Here is an 18097-nt window from a genome sequence, read left to right on the forward strand (position 1 = left end):
TCTCGCGTGCTAGCAAAGTAATGCTCAAAATTCTCCAAGTGAGGTTTCAACATACATGAACCAAGAACTTCCAGATGTTCAAGCTGGATTTAGAAAAGGCAGAGGAACCAGAGATCAAATTGCCAACATCCATTGGATCATGGAAAAAGCAAGAGAGTCCAGAAAAACATCTACTTCTGCTTTATTGACTATGTCAAAGCCTTTGACTGTGTGGATCACAACAAAATGTTGGAAAATTCCCAAAAGATGGGAATACCAGATCACTTTGCCTGCCTCCTGAGAAATCTGTATGAAGGTCAAGAAGCAACCGTTATAACCAGACATGGAACATCGGACTGGTTCTAAATTGGGAAAGGAGTACGTCAAGGCTGTATATTGTCACCGTGTTTACTTAACTTATGTGCAGAGTACATCATGTGAAATGCCAGGCTGAAAGAAGCACAAGCTGGAATCAAGACTGCCAGGAGAAATATCAATAACCTCAGATATGCAGATGACACCACCCTTATGGCAGAAAGTGAAGCAGAACTAAGAGCCTCTCGATGAAAGTGAAAGAGGAGAGTTAAAAAGCTGACTTAAAGCTCAACATTCAGAAAATGAAGACCATGGCATTCAGTTCCATCACTTCATGGCAAATAGATGGGGAAACAATGGAAACCGTGAGAGACTTTATTTTCTTGGGCTCCAGAATCACTGCACATGGTGACTTCAGCCATGAAATTCAAAGATGCTTGCTCCTTGGAAGAAAAACTATGACCAACCTAGACATCATATTAAAAAGCAGAGACATTACTTTGCTGACAGAGGTCCATATAGTCAAAGCTATGGTTTTTCCAGTAGTCATGTATGGTTGTGAGAGTTGGGCCGTAAAGAAAGCTGAGTGCCAAAGAATTGATGCTTTTGAAATGTGGTGTTGAAGAAGACTCTTGAGAGTCCCTTGGACTGCAAAGAGATCCAACAAGTCAATCATAGAGGAAATCAGTCCTGAATATTCATTGGAAGGACTGATGTTGAAGCTGAAGCTCCAATACTTTGGCCATCTGATGTGAAGAACTGACTCATTTGAAAGACCCTGATGCTGAGAAACATTGAAGGTGGGAGGAGAAGGGAATGACAGAGGAGGAGATGGTTGGATAGCATCACTGATTCAGTGGACATGAGTTGAGCAAGCTCTAGTAGTTAGTGATGGACAGAGAAGCCTGGCGTATTGCAGGCCATGGGATCACAAAGAGTCAGACACGACTGAGCAACTGAACTGAACTGATAAGGGGAAAGAATATGAAGAAGAACAGATATCTATATCTATATTAAGAATAGATATCTATACCAGGCCAGCTGGAATGTAAGGGATGCTGATTGTATCTAGTTCTAACCCTCAAGACTTTAATCAACTGAAGCTTGGAGTCTGCCACAGCCCAAATCCCTTAATGAACATGCCTGTAAAGTTAATATGTTAGTCACATACTCATGTCTGATTCTTTGCAACCCCATGGACCACCAGGCTCCTCTGTCCATTGGATTCTCCAGGCAAGAATACTGGAGTGGACTGCCACGCCCTCCTCTGGGGATCTTCCCCACTTAGGGATTGAATCCGCGTCTTCTGCTATGGGCAAATTGTTTACTGTCTGAGCCACCATTAAAGCCTGAACATGCCTGTACCCATAGATTAAAGCTTCCCCAACTTTGCAGTTTAGAGAGATACTGCTCTGGAAAGCTCCATGGTGTTCTCCATAGTTCTGCAAGTAATACACTTTTCCTTCCCATGAGCTTTGGCTGGGTTGTATCTTCTGGCTCAACAACCACCAAGAGGTAAACTCACTTTCCTGGTAACATTTCTCCATCCAGACTTCCAACCACCACTTGATGCTAATTCTACGGTCAGTTGTCTTGCTTCCAATACATGGAAATCACGTTCTTTTTCTGTGAGCAAATCTAGCTAAGAGCCAGAAACAGTGTCCCTATTTTACCTTGTGAAGCCAGTAGGTGTCAAGCAAACTCAGCTCTCTGGATCCTTTGTCCTCCAGTTCGATGCCTCGTTTTACAGAAAACACTTGCAAGGCTTTAAGGTTTTATTTATACCTCATTTCTGAAGGCTTTTAATACCTACATTAAATATACAGATGACTCATCAGTGCCACTTCTACTTTGAGGTTTAAAATCCTCCACGTTTTTTCTAACATACTTATTTCATACCTTGCATTTAAATCTTTGACCATATGTTGTTTATCCTGTGTCTCATCAGAATTTAGTTAATTACACCATTTTCCTCTGAGTAATACAGTAGTCATCACATAGAGTTCTTGCCAAAACTGGATTTGACAAGGTAGCGCACAGATGGGCCTAGGAGGAAGTCCGGGAGCACGACTACAATCTGGTGGAGCCGAGTTCTAGTTGAGGGCACTGGAAGGAAACATCCAGCCTGAGGACAACCCGCTCACTTGAGGATCCAGGCCTAAGAGGCCATGCCTGAAAACAAGCCAAGAAAACTGCCAAGATGCGCCTGCGCGCTGGAGGCTTCCTGACAGACACGCCCCCAGAGCAGCCAATCCCCGAGCGGTGGGGCGGGGCCTCCATCGCACTCCGCACACTCCCGGGGCCTATTGGCCAGACTGCCTCGGTCGCAACGCCGATTGGTCGCTCGTGCCTGACAAGGGTAGAGGGCGGCCGGTGGCCCTTCGCTTCGCCTCAGCGCGGGAGAACTGGACGTCGCCGAGCTACTAGTGCGCCCCAGGTCGGGTTGGGCAGCGCCGCAAGACAGCGGGCAGACTGACAGGAACGCACCCTGCACAACCCTCATAAATCCTTAGCCTGACGGCTTCAAATTCCAGGGTGAGAGGCCCCAAATCCCGTCAGCGTTGAGGAACCTGAATCCTGATCTGAAGGAAGCTTGTGTCTCATCAGCTTCAGGACTACAAGTCCCTTCACCGGCAGAAACACCGAATCCCCTAGTGCTGCGACCCTCAAATACCTAGAGTAACCCCTGTTCCCCTCAGCCTGAGGCACCCTAAAAATAGCACCCGCAGGGAGACCAAATTTCCTTAACCTCGGAGACCCTGAATACCTCAGCCTGGGAGCTCTTAAAGCTCTTTGTCCTCAAGACCCCAACTGTCCTGCCTGTTGGAGACCTAAAGCGCCTTAATAAGAAACCCCTGATTTCCTCAGCCTCAAAGATCCAAAGTTCTCTCACCCTGTGCATTCTACATCAGCCAAAAGATCCCCAGTCCCCTCTGTGTAAGGATCCCAGTTCCTTCAGCCCGTGGGACCCAGATCTCCTCAAACCAAGTGACCTGTCCCTTAGATATAGAACCCACGTTATGCCCAGATTTGTCTGAGTCCCCAGGCAGAGATCCTCAAAACCCTTCTTGGAGAAATAGTCCCTCTCCTGCACTGGAACAGAGCCCTGATTTCAGCCTGACCCCAGGCCAGCAGTTAGGGTTTTCCAGGTCTCCTCAGGAATCCCTCCGTCACCCACAGACACGTCCCTCCCAGTGCCTTTCCACAGAGGGGCTGAATTATAGGGGATCCAAAGAAACCAAATCTAGTTCACATTAGGCTGGTCTGTCATAGCTAGTCAGGATCCCTCCATCCCACCAATACCCTCACCCTGACTTTCCCCTCACCTTCCTGCCCTAGACACTCCGCCCAAGGAAGACAGACCAGGCTCTGGACAGTGGTCTGGGCTGTCTCAGCACCTTCTTCTTTCACAGGCACCTTGGCCTTGAGCACTCCAATGGCCATGAGGCCCAACAGGTCTCAAGAGGAAAGCACTGAGGGAGATGCCGGGAGAACAGAGCAGAAGCCCACGGTGAGAGGCGGAGGCGGCAAAGCTGGGCTGTAAGCCAGCTCTATCGGAAGGACATGGCGCTGGTCCCTGAAGCACCACAGACTGCTTGCCTGGGCAGCTGAGTGAACTTCCCTGTGACTGTACACAGGATGGGAATGCCTGGTCCTGTCTGAGATGGTTGGGGGGGAGTGGGACAAAAGAGTACACTAGATTCATCAACTGCTCTGTGTCCAGGGAGAGTTAAGAAAACGCTCAGTGTTTGTTCAGTTAAGCAGGACACAGTTGGGGAGGAAAGTCTTCATCCCTGTCTCACACAGACCATCCAGTAGTTTCAGGCTACTCCCTGCTCAAAAGGTGGAGGAGAAGGCTCAGCTCTAAGGTCTAACTTAAATTAGTAAATCACTGATGAAATCTATTATTTTCCTTAGGCCAAAGATGCTTTCAAAGACATCTCCATATACTTCTCCAAGGAAGAATGGGAAGAGATGGGAGAATGGGAAAAAATCCGATATAGGAATGTGAAAAGAAACTATGAAGCGCTGATTGCTATAGGTAACAGGAGGTGCTGGGTACCTGTGAGCCTGGGAAACATGAAACAGGTCTTCACCCTCAGTGTTCACTTGGCCCTCTCTTAGGTGGCTTCATCTGCTCACAGTTCCCTTTTGTGTGGAGACTAACCTGAAGGAAATGTTTACAGTTTTGTACCAAAGGGAGGTTGACCCTGCAGTGCAGAGCTCACCTCTTGCCTTGTTCTAGATTCCCCCAGCCCATCCTACTGATTCCCTGACTTTGTGGCTCTTCGCATTGCTTCTGTGCTTTGTTCCTCCTTCTTAGGACAAATATTTTGCTTCTTTCCAGGTTTCAGAGCCACTCGACCAGCTTTCATGCATCACCGCAGGCAGCTCATCAAACCCCAGGTAGATGACACTGAGGATTCTGATGAAGAATGGACACCAAGGCAGCAAGGTGAGGGGCCAGGAGGATTTGGAGGTGTCTTCCTGAAACCAGCCTGGGCTTAGGTCTCAACTACATCTCAGCCATGAGCAAAGAAAACATAATTTTCAGCATTCCTAAGTGGTTGTGGCCGAATATTGACATGAGCCTGAATGAAGATGAATGTATAGGTTTTCCAGTGTAATTCTCAAAAGTTTTATGGTTAAAATTTATCATTCTTTTTAAAAAGAATTATTTTTGCTAAACATTCTTAGTAAAAGGCAATTAAAGAAACCTTAGACTATAAATTCACCAAAGAGATTTAATACTAACATCATAATAATTTGGTTATTGGATTAAATCTCTTGGAAGAGGAAATGATTAACATATTATGTCAAGATACATTATTTATGTATGTATATAAAACAATACCACATAATATTCTAACCCTAAGGTTAAACTAATTCTTTGTTTTAATTCTGGGAAAGAGTTTGAGAGAACTATTTATTCTCCCTGATCTTTCCCATATTTCACTAACCAGAGACAGCGTCAGGTAAATAAAATGAAGTACACTCATTATAAAATAGAAGTGAGCAACTCACTTCCTCTTCTGCTGCTCAAACAGGTTAGAAGAGTTAATCTTCCTAGACTGGAGAAAACAGTTTAGATAGTTCTATGATTCTCCACCTATGAATTTCTGTTCTCCCAGATTTTTTAAAATTATTTATTCAGTTTTGGCTGCACTGGGTCTTCGTGGCTGTGCACGGGCTTTCTCTGGTTGCGGTGAGTGGCTTCTCGTTGCAGAGCACATGCAGGCTCAGTAGTTTGTGACACACAGGTTTAGTTGCCCCGCAAAAAGTGGAATCTTCCTGGACCAGCCATCGAACCTGTGTGCTCTGCATTGGCAGGCAGATTTTTCATCCACTGTGCCACCAGGGAAGTCCTTCTATTCCCTTAGGTTATTAAAACTAGTGAAAGGGACATGAAAACCAAACATTTGGTTGTCTGCAAAGGTTTTCACATGAAGAGAGATTCTTTATAGGGAAAACATAGTCCACAGTTCACCATACCTCTGCACATCTTAACTTACCTTCTTAACAATTTCTGAGTGTATGGTACACTGTTGCTAACTATGTACACATTAGTGTTAGTAGCCATAATGTTAATTGCTCAGTTGTGTCTGACTCTTTGTGTACCCACGGACTGTAACCCACCAGGCTCCTCTGTCCATGGGATTCTCCAGGCAAGAATCCTGGACTGGGTTGCCATTTCCTCCTCCAGGTGATCTTCCCAACCCAGAGATCAAACCTGCATCTGTTGCATCTCCTGCATTGCAGGCGGATTTTTTACCGCTGAGCCACTGGGGATATGTATACACACTGCTGTACAACAAATCTGTAGAAATGTTCCATCTTGCATGACTGAAGCCCTAACCCACTGAACAACTATTCTCCAATCCTTCATCCTCATAGCCCTTGGCAACCATGATTATATTTTCTGTTTCCATGGATTTGATTAACTTAGATACCTCATAGAAGTGGAATCAGGCAATATTTGTCTTTTTTGATTGGTTCATTTCACTTGGCATAATATCATCAAGGCCCATCCATGATGTAGCATATGACAGAATTCTTTTTTAAGGCTTAAAAACATTCCATTGTGTCCATGTGTATATAACAGATATAAGATATATCTTATATATAATCTTTATCTGTTTACCTACCAATGAACATTTAGATTGCTTCCACATCTCACCAACTGGAAATAATGCTGCAATGACCATAGACATGCACACTATTTATTCAAGATCTTGCTTTCAATTTTTTATAGAAATATACTCTTGAGTTGGATTGCTAGATCATACAGCAGTTCTAATTTTCTGAGGACACTCCATACTGTTTTCTATGAAGATTGCAACATTTTACATTTCCAACAATAGTGTATAAGGGTTCCAATTTCTCCACATCCTTAACAAACTTGCTATTGTCTTCTTATTCATATGGCCCATCACAGAAGGTATGAGATAATTTCCATTGTGCTTTTAATTTGTATTTCTCTATTGATTAGTAATATTGAGCATCTTTTCATATGTTTGTTGGCCATTTGTGTATCTTCTTTGGAGAAATGTCTATTCAATTCCTTCTCCCACTGTGTTAGTCAGCCCAGGCTGCCATAACAAAACAGACTGCTTGCCTTAAACCACAGAAATTTGTTTTCTTACAATTCTGGAGCATGGAAATTTTATATCAGGGTGCCATCATGGTCAATCAAGTTCTCTTCCTGGCTTATAGGTAGGCTTCATATTGTTGTATGCTTATTAACCCCTTATCAGATACATATTTTACAAACATTTTCTACCATCCTGTAGGTGGCCTTTTCACTCTGTTCACTGTGTCCTTTGCTGCACAGATGTTTTAAGGTTAATGTAATCTCATTTGTCTATTTTTACTTTGTTACTAATACTTGTGCACTTGGTACCATGTCTAAGAAATCATTGCTGATTCAGTGTCATGAAGCTTCACACTTGTTTTCCTCTAAGAGTCTTATCAAGTCTTGCATTTAGGTCTTTAACCCATTCTGAGTTGATTTTTCTTCATGATGTAAGATCTTCATTATTTTGCATATGGATATTTTGTTTCCTCAGCACCACTTGTTATAGGGATTAAACTTTCCCTGTTGTCCTAACACCTTTGATGAAGATCATTAAACCATGTTTCCAAGAGTGTATTTCTGTTTATTTCTGGCTGTCTATTCTGTTCCATTGATTGACATGTCTGTCTTTATGCCAGCGGGCTTCCTCAGTGGCTCAGCAGGTGAAGAATCTGCCTTCAATGCAGGAAACACGGGAGATACGGGTTCAATCCTTGGGTTAAGAAGATCCTCTGGAGAAGGAAATGGCAACCCCCTCCAGTATTCTTGCCTGAGAAATCCCCTGGATAGATGAGCCTGGTGGGCTACAGTCCAAAAGGTCACAAAGAGTCAATACCACTGAGAGACTAAGCACATGCTTTATGCCAAAACTGCACTCTTTTGGTCACTGTACCTTTGAAACATGTTCTGAAATCAGAGGCCTCCAGCTTTGCTGTTCTTTCTAAGGTTGTTTTGCCTATTTGGGTTCTCTGAGATTCCAGATTAACTGTAGGATGGATTTTCTATACCAGAAAAAAATTCCATTGGGATTTTGATAAGAATTGCATTGAATCTTTAAATTGCTTTGGGTAGTATGAACAGCTTAATAATATTCAGTCTCCAAATCCACAAACATGAGCTGCCTTTCTATTTACTTATGTCAGATTCCTTTCAGCAATACTTTATAGTTTTCAATGTATAAGTCTTTCATCTCCTTAAGTTTACACCCAATTATTTCATTCTTTTTGATGCTATTATAAATGAGATTATTGGGACTTCTCTGGGGGTCCAGTGGCTAAGACTCCACACTCCCAATGCAGAGAACTTGGGTTCAGTCCCTGGTCAGGGAACTAGATCCCACATGCCGCAACAAAGACCCAGCACAAATAAATAAATAAAAACAAATATATTTTTAAAATTTAAATTTAGCTCTTGACTATAGCTTTAAAAAAATAAAAAATAAATAGGATTATTTTCTTATTTCCCTTTTTGGAATGGTCATTGTTCATGCAGGGAAAGATATTTGAATGTTGATTTTGTACCATGCAACTTTCTGTGCAGGTTTTTTTGTGTGTGTGGAATTTTAAAGATTTTTCTGTACATAAAATCATGTCCTCTGTGAACAGACATAATTTTGCTTCTTTCTTTCCAAATGGAAGCCTTTTGTTTCCATTCCTAACCTAAAGCCCTGGCTAGGACTTCTAATATTATGGTTAATAGAAATGTTGACAATGGGCATCCTTGCCTTGTTTTCTGGATCTTACATTGAATTTGTGGAGGAGAAATTGGTCTCCCCGTCCTATTCCTCCGCCATCTTAGGACCGCCCCCTGTTTTCTGGATCTTAGAAGTTTTCAGGTTTTCACTGATGACTAAGATGTTAGAGGTAGACTTTTCATATATGACCTTTATTATATTGCAGCCACTTCCTTCTATTTCTACTTTGTTGAATATTTTTGTCATGAAAGGCTAGTAAATTTATTAGATACTTTATGGACATCAGATGAGGCACAGATGAAGTTTCATTTTTTTTTTAATTTTAAGAAAATTATGTAATGCTCCCAGTGGAAGCATAGAAGTTGATGATACAGAAATCATTTTTCATTTCTCCTTTGGTAATCCTTGTCCTTGTCACTCTCTGCCTCAGAATTATGTGTCCTTAATTAGAATGCCCAGAGTTTGGAAACATTTACCAACCAAAACACTGATTCTCATCATTTTTTAGGTAAACTTTGTTCGATGGCCTTCAGAGTAAAGCACAGTAAACACCAGAAGGTGAGTATTTCCCAAATCCTGTTGCCAAAATATCCTCCTCATGGATCCAGTCACAGGTGAGAATAGGAGAAAACACAGAGATCCTGGAGACGGCTGCCTTCCTGCCCTGAATCTTTAGCACATTGTCTGACATCATCACCATCTTTACAGTTAGTAAGAACAACAACAGTAGTAGGCTGTTCTGTTGTTACATTATTTTCATAATATTTCAGACTTTAAGCATTTTATGTGAATAAACTTACTTAAACCTTAAAACAATCCTACAGTACCTATAAGTAGGTATATAGCTATCACCATTATAGATAAAAAAAAAATGAGGTAAAAACTGTTTGATTATATGCCTGAGATCACAGTATCACTGGTAGTGCAATCTAATCCAAAGCATGTTCTCTAAACCCCTTACAAACTGATTAAAACTTCCATAGTTCTATGAAGTTTATTCATAAATCTTTATATCATTCATCTGAGAGATGTTTTCAACTTCAGTTCTTTTGTGCTGTGCTAGGGAGGGATATGCTAAGACATCTGACTAAGGGAAGCTTAAGGATATGTTGGGCAGTTTCTAGAGTGGACGGTCCAAGATAAAGAAGGCAATAGGATCCCTACCTCAGAACCTCCCACACCAATAAGAAGAAGCAACTTGCAGCCCTGACAAGCCTCAGGTTTATGACTGAAAAGCAACAAATAAGAAAATAACTGAAGGACTTCACATAGATTACCCACTTTTGAGTAGAAACTCATCATCTGGGCATCATTTCAAATGCTTATTCTTGCAGGAGGGAGTAACAAGTCCTTCTCCTGAGCTCTGATGAGGCAACTCTCCTGTTTGGAATCATTTGTTTAGCCTACCCCTGTGTTGTGAGCTTTGAGAGCCTAGCCCATACCCGTTAATTCTCAGAAGTCCAGGCCCAGCTCAAAGCCCCTGAGGGCCCCCTGAATGTTTTATGAATGACTGTCTCCACATTTAAACATTCATCTAGAAGAAGGAAGGTCAAAGAATGCTGAAGATAGTATCTGTGAGCTAGACCTCAAATACAGAGGCAGTTGAAGGGATAAATTGATGGCAGGGATGTACGCTCACATTCATACTGTATTAAATAGCTCACACAATGATTTCTTGAAATGGTATTAAATTTCATGTCCACTGTAACATTAAAAATTAGAATGTATACCAATTTATGCATCAGGAAACTGAGGAGAATCAGCTAGTTGTACAGCCTTGTTCAAGCAGAATTGATGAGACCAGCTACTTTGATTCCAAACATTGTCTCTAGGACATGGTAACCTGCAACTTTCAGCTCATTTTCTTTATTGTCTAAATGTGTTTCTGCTGATCATCTTTTCTCTTCTCAATCTCACTGCTTTGTCACCTTATTTTCCGGTTGTGTTTTGTCCCTCTGTAATTTTCCATACTTCCTAGTCCATCAAAGCTCCACTAATTAATAGAAAACCCCCATATTTCTCTATGAGCCCTTACCCTCTTCTTTCCCTGACCTCCAGCTATTCTCTCTGCCTTGTTCTCACTTTTATGCAGAAAGTTGAAGGGAAAGAACCTTAAGATATGAATTCTAGTTTTGATTCACTACCCACTTAGGTCCTTTTTTTCACTCCAGTGTTCAGACCCACCCTCCACCAGGTATGTCCAAGAATTGTCAAAGTATTAACTAAAGTCATGCATGTGAAAACACTTCATAAAGTCCTAAAGAACTAAAGAGATGCATGTTGTCTTTTACTCACATGGAAGGGAATGTCCAGGGCATCATTAAGTAAGGAATCTAGTTTGAAGGAATTGCCAGGAGCAGCAAAATTGCTGAAGACAAGTGGCTCCAAGCAAGTGCCCCCTCCCAGAAAAGCAAGGACCCCTGGACAGCACCCCAGACAAAAAGTCGGTAAGAGAAAATTTGGGGAGTTCCTCTAATTAGTTCCTCTAATCCCTGTAGGAAAACTAATAAGTATGGCCTGGGTGTGTGGCATGGAATTTGGGTAGGTGTGGGTTTAAGCTGGACTGGTCTGAGACATGAAGTTAGCACTGGGGCCTTGGGGAATCTTATACATTTTCTGAGGTCCTGATTGCTATCTGTAAAGTGAAGATGAGGATACATAACTCATACAGTGCTTGAAAACCTTACATTAAATGCAAAAGTCTGACACCTACAAGTAGTTCAATAAATCCAGCTGTGAAGATAGGGACCATGCTTTGTTAGTGTTTATGCCTAGACCTCTGCTCAATGCCTTACCTGTCATGTGCCCTTAACACGTATTTTCTGAGTAGATGTGTCAGTGAACTATTTCCTAAATAGGAAGGTTGGGAAGTTAAACCTACCAACAGGAAGTGCAGGACGCTATCACTAAACTGGGCATCTGTGGTCAGGGTGGAGCCTCAGTCTCCTGAACCAGTAGTTAAAGGGAGAAGAAACAAAGTATAGAGAAGGGACTTCCTGGGGGTTAAGTGGTTAAGGGAACCACGCTTCCACTGCAAGAGGTGTGGGTTCCATTTCTGGTCAGGGAACTAAGATCCCTTGGCCACATAAGTGGCCAAGAAATAAATAATGTAACAATAAAACATAAAATTACAAAAGTAAAAGTTTGAAAACTACATGTAAGCAAGTTTTAACAAAGTGTATAGATGGACAGGTAGGAGATCTCACACTTTCCGATAAAACAGGGACTAACTCCCCAGACCCCACCAGCCTTGCTTAGCTTCTGTTCTCCATCTTAGAACTCAGAAGAAAGGAGACTGGAGTAAAGAGGTACAGTCTACGAGAAAGAAAGGGCCACGTGTACCAAGAGGTCAGCGAGCCCCAGGATGACGACTACCTCTGTGAGTGACCCCGCTGGCCCACTCACGGAGAAGCGGCTACGAGGCCTTGGTCCACTAACCTCACCTCACCATTTGGTCCCCCAGTCATCCCCTTCCTCTATGACTTGGGGTGCAGGATTGAGGCCAAATGCCATGAGTGCCCTAGTTCTTTCTGAAGGTCTTTACGACCAACAATGTCACTATACCTCCCCTCTTCCCTGTTCTCACCTCCAGATTGTGAGGAGTGTCAGAACTTCTTCATCGACAGCTGTGCTGCCCATGGGCCCCCAACCTTTGTAAAGGACTGTGCAGTGGAAAAGGGGCATGCCAACCGCTCAGCCCTCACTCTGCCCCCTGGGTTAAGCATCAGACTGTCAGGCATCCCTGACGCTGGGCTTGGAGTGTGGAACGAGGTGTCCGATCTGCCGCGGGGCCTGCACTTTGGCCCCTATGAGGGCCAGATCACAGATGATGAAGAGGCCGCCAACAATGGGTACTCCTGGCTGGTGAGAAGCACCCCTGTTTCCCTGTCCTCTGGTCTCTAATCACTAGTGTGTGGTGGGGGGTACTTCATGTCTACATGCGAGGACGCAGATGGTGATAACACAGTTGGCAATGACACAGTCAGCCCTGTGTACTGTGTCTGCTGGTGTGAACACAGGACTTCCATCTAAAGGTCAGAGGAGAGGTGGGACCAGTGTACAGACACACAGGACCTCTATCCAAAGGTCAGAGGAGAGGTGGGAACACAGTGTACAGACACACAGGACTTCTATCCAAAGGTCAGAGGAGAGGTGGGAACACAGTGTACAGGCACACAGACCTCTATCTAAAGATCACAGGAGAGGTGGGACCACAGTGTACAGACACAGAGGACTTCTATCCAAAGGTCAGAGGAGAGGTGGGAACACAGTGTACAGACACACGGGACCTCTATCTAAAGGTCAGAGGAGAGGTGGGAACACAGTGTACAGACACACAGGACCTCTATCTAAAGGTCAGAGGAGAGGTGGGACCACAGTGTACAGACACGGAGGACTCCTATCCAAAGGTCAGAGGAGAGGTGGGAACACAGTGTCCAGACAAGACTTCTATCTAAAGGTCAGAGGAGAGGTGGGAGCACAGTAGTACAGGCACACAGAAGTGACTCCTCCCTTGTGGAGCCCTTGCCTTCAATGAACCAAGAGACTCAGACTTGGAATGATGAGTAAGGAGCTTACCGTGTGGTCCGACTGGCAGTTGAATCCATGCAGGCTGAAGAGCACCAATGACTGCAGAGGGAAATAGCTCTTCTATTGCTTCCTACCAAAAAAAAAGAGAGAGAGAGAGGAAAGCTTGTAACTCTTTTTCTGACACTCAGATCACCAAAGGGAGAAACTGCTACGAGTATGTGGATGGAAAGGACACGTCTTGGGCCAACTGGATGAGGTGAGTGCAGTGAGTCTGCAGTGTGTAGACATGATACTCCCTCAATCCCATACCCCTTTCCTTCTCAACCCGGGTCCCTCAATAGCTTTCACATCTTCTTTCCTCTTTTCCCTCCATATCATGCTCTTTCATTTCAAAAGACATTAGAAAGAAGGAAATAAAAATATAGCATGTGCCGTTAAGATACAAGTCTATGTGCTGAACAAAACTGGGGGATTTGAAAACAACTTGAGGAGTCTAGATTCACCAGGAACACTGTAACTCACTTAATTGACACTTACCCAGCACTTTACATTTCAGTTTAGACAGTGAACTTTGTTACTGAAGCAGATCACACAACCCATGTCCTTTTGGAGAACATACTGCAGACAGACATTAGCCAATTGATTTTAGGAACAGTAACCTTAATTTTTCTACCTTTGAGTAACTGCACAGCGCCAGGGTAACCTAACACAGGAGACCTTGGCTCTATGTGGGCAACAACCTCCTCAGGCTTGGTTCCAGTGATAAGTGGGCCCTGAGGCCTCGGAAGGAATGGGGGGCAGGATGGTCTTGAGCAGGGCTGTTCTCTGAGGGCCTCTCCTTTCATCAGGGCAGGCAGACAGTGAATAAACTATTACTGTTCCCTATCTCAGAGCTCTCTCCAAGTTTCTGTCGGTGGGGGTGGGCAAGTGAATATGACCCTGGATACACATGGGGAGATTGGAGGAAAGCCTTGGGAGAGAAGGCAGGCTGGGGTGAGTGCTGAGGGCTGCGTGCTAGCCAAGGAGCACCAAGTCCTGTGGATGAAAGAGAACTTAATTCAGAGTTTAGAGGAGCTGGAGGTCACCAGCCTCACGGACAGTCCAGGTGGAAATGAGTCTGGAACTGAGCTCTGGAAAATGGCTAGTTAGATAAGGAGAGAAAAGCATTCCAGCCAGGACGAGGACCAGAAACAGGATCTGGAAATGGGAATTCACATGGTCTGGTCGAAGGTGTGAACAGAAGGTCCCCATGAGGGGCAGCCTCAGAGGTGGAAGACAAGGAGCCGGGCATGGTTTGAGAGTGGAGGGCACTCATCACCTGAGGTTTCTTTCCCTTTCCTGGCCTTGACCCCAGGTATGTGAACTGTGCCCGGGACGATGAGGAGCAGAACCTGGTGGCCATCCAGTATCACGGGCAGATCTTCTACCGAACCTGCCAGGTGGTCAGGCCGGGCTGTGAGCTGCTGGTCTGGTATGGGGACGAGTATGGCCAGGACCTTGGCATCAAGCAGGACAGCAGGGGGAAGAGCAAGCTGCCGGCTGGGATAGGTGAGTGCCACCCATCTTCCAGTGCCCCACTCCATCCTGGGTGGCCTCCCTGGGCCAATTCTGAAGCAGAGTATAATCCAGTCCAAAGTCAGTCGAGTCGCAATTAAAATGCCTCAGAATTTGATTCTTTTCATATGATTATTAGGAAAATTTTTTATATTAAAAATGTTAGTTCTAATTTTTAATATTTCATGCAAAAAATATGTAACATCACCTTCTGCTGAAAGGCTTAGAAGCAAAAAGCAAGTTTTCTAGCACCTACCAGTTCTATGCCCTTTACCTGTTTCTTCCTCATTTCCTCCCATTTCTAAGCGACACATGTACAGTGATGTGCATTCAGTTACTGTTCCAGTTTGTTGTCATGTGAGTTCATACTCTGTGCCAGACAGGGCTCCACGCACCGAAACAGACAGGACCACTGCCCTGGGGCAACATGGGCTTCATACCAGACAGGGGCTAGTGCTCTGAGGAAAACCAGCGCAGGGAACGTGCCTCGAATCAGCGTGAGCAGAGGGTGGGGTGTGGTGCAGGACGGTGCGGTAGGGTCTCTGCAGAGATAACGCCTGCGGGGAAGGATTCCAGGCAGGGGAGCAGCCAGTGCCGCACTCCCAGGGCCGGGAAGAGAGGCCATGCCAGGGGTCGCGGGAGGAAGCACAGAGGGAGAGGAAGGAGGTTGGACGGGACATGGAAGCCTCAGGACATGTGTCCACGTGCAGGCCCCAGGGGTCCTCCTGGGTGACACAGAACAACCGCGAGGCTTTCAGCTTCGAGCACCATGTTCTCTGTGCTAAGACGATGCTTTGGTTCACTTTTGGGAAGAGACAGCAGCGGGGAGTCCCTTCAGAGGTCAATTCATTGCCAGACATGAGGGGAGAGTGGGCTGGCTGAAGATGCTTGGGAGTGAGGGTGTGAAGAGTCTGGCTGGAGATATATTTTTAAACAGGACTTCCTAGTACATGTTAAATGGACTTAGAGTGAATGAAATAAATGAGGTATGAATACTGGTGAGGCTTAAGAAAGGACATGCCTTTATTTTATGATTTATGGAAAACTGAGAGAGGAGAAATTTGTGAACCAATTGGGGCAGCGGGAGCCAGAGACCTGTAGTCAGTGGGACCTGGGCTGCTCAGTCTCACCCAGTCTGAAGCCCACTTCCTGCAGTGATCGGGCCAAAGGCTGCTCTTTGAACAAGGAGCCTCAAATTCAGCTTTACTCACACCTGCTCTAACCACCCCCTGTGCTGCCTCATATGCAGAGAGCTCCAGGCCAGGCGCCCCTAACTTAATAGACCCTTTCCCCTCACAGGGAGCCTCTCAGGAGATTCCACCTAAGTCATCAACTCTTATCTCTCAGTAGGGTAAATACCTGTGGCTACTGTGACATGACTTTTCAGACACTTACACACAGGGAAAGGTCCCTGCAGATCCACCTCTATCAGGAGAGATGCTGCCTCTGATGCTGCTGGAAGATCCCTATCTGGGTGATATGTAGAAAAGGCCCTTGACACAAACTTCCTGGATTTCTGTAGATGTAGAGAATAAGAATGGAATGGAAAAGTGGACTGTAATACAGACACACTTGATTGGAGACAAATCGTGCACTGTCAACACTTAGATGATTAGTGGGGCAGGCCTGACCATGGCAAACCAGCTACCTGACCAAGAGCTTCCTCTTTCAGCAGAACCAAAGCCCAAGATCCACCCATGTGCCTCCTGCTCTCTGGCCTTCTCCAGTCAGAAATTCCTCAGCCAACACGTCCAAAGCAATCACCCCTCTCAGACCCCCCTGAGACCATCTGAAAGAGACCTCCTCCAGCCAGAGGATCCCTGCCCAGGCAATCAAAATCAGCAGCAGCAATATTCAGATCCACACAGCCCAAGTGACAAACCTGAGGTTTGGGAGGCCAAGGACAGGCCCCAACCTTTGCTGAAAACCATAAGGCTGAAGAGGATTTCAAGGGCCTCTTCCTACTCACCCAGAGGACAAATGGGGGGTTCTGGGGTGCATGAGAGAATGACAGAAGAGCCTAGCACAGGCCAGAAACTGAATCCACAGGACACAGGCAAATTACTCATGGGGTCAGGGGTCTCAGGGATTATAAAAGTCAAGTACAGAGAGTGTGGGCAAGGCTCCAAGGACAGGTCAAGTCTCATCACACACGAGAGGACACACACAGGGGAGAAGCCCTGTGTTTGCGGGGAGTGTGGGCTAAGCTTCCATCGGAAGTCCCATCTCATCAGACACCAGAGGACACACACAGGGGAGAAGCCCTATGTTTGCAGGGAGTGTGGGCGAAGCTTCAGTCAGAAGTCAGTCCTCATCACACACCAGAGGACACACACAGGGGAGAAGCCCTATGTTTGCGGGGAGTGTGGGCGAAGCTTCAGTAAGAACTTCAATCTCATCACACACCAGAGGACACACACAGGGGAGAAGCCCTATGTTTGCAGGGAGTGTGGGCGAAGCTTCAGTCAGAAGTCAGATTTCATCAGACACCAGAGGACACACACAGGGGAGAAGCCCTATGTTTGCAGGGAGTGTGGGCGATGCTTCAGTTGGAAGTCCCTCCTCATCACACACCAGAGGACACACACAGGGGAAAAGCCCTATGTTTGTGGGGAGTGTGGGCAAAGCTTCAGTCAGAAGACCCATCTCGTCACACACCAGAGGACACACACAGGGGAGAAGCCCTATGTTTGTGGGGAGTGTGGGCGAAGCTTCAGTAAGAACTTCAATCTCCTCACACACAAGAGGACACACACAGGGGAGAAGCCCTATGTTTGCGGGGAGTGTGGGCAAAGCTTCAGTCAGAAATCAAGTGTCACCAGACACCAGAGGACACACACAGGGGAGTAGCCCTATGTTTGCAGGGAGTGTGAGTGAGTCATGATCAACAAACCACATCTTAGCCACAGGAGGATTAGTGCAGTCACCCCATGCCTCAGCTCTAAGGGGGCCTCAGAGGAGGTCTATGACCCGTTACTGTCCTGAAGAGTATGAGAAAAGACTTCCCAGGTAGTCCAGTGGCCAAGACTCCAATGCAGAGACCCATGTTCAATACCTGATTGGGGAACTAGCTCCCACATGCTGCAACTAAGACACAGCACAGCTGAATAGATGAATATATAATAAATATTTTAAAGAAAGAGTGTGGTAAGCACAGAATTACTTGTTAAATAGACCTTCCACTTTCATGAGAGGAGGTAGATAAACAGCAGAGGGTTTCTTAAGTGTTCTGGAGATGTTCATGCCAATTGCCTTCATGGTTTTTTGTACTCCTAATAAATTTTGTCTCCAAACAAATCTGAAGCCCAGACTATGTACTCATTCCCCCCTTATTACTGATAGCAGTGGGGTCCAGTGGTAGCTAAACCCCTCAGAAGGCATCATTCTGGAGCCAAATCAGTTAGGTCACTGGACAGTCAGTTCCTGGGTCCAGGGAGAGGAATCTAGAGTTT

The 18097-nt window shown here is 45.1% G+C and overlaps 1 pseudogene; it reads left to right on the forward strand.

The window, feature by feature from the left end:
- The first annotated feature begins 3736 nt into the window (after positions 1-3736).
- Positions 3737-18097, forward strand: part of LOC133061033 (histone-lysine N-methyltransferase PRDM9-like) — a 43806-nt pseudogene continuing 29445 nt past the window's right edge.

This window comes from Dama dama, chromosome 8, assembly GCF_033118175.1.
Source record: "Dama dama isolate Ldn47 chromosome 8, ASM3311817v1, whole genome shotgun sequence".
Lineage (NCBI taxonomy): Eukaryota > Metazoa > Chordata > Mammalia > Artiodactyla > Cervidae > Dama > Dama dama.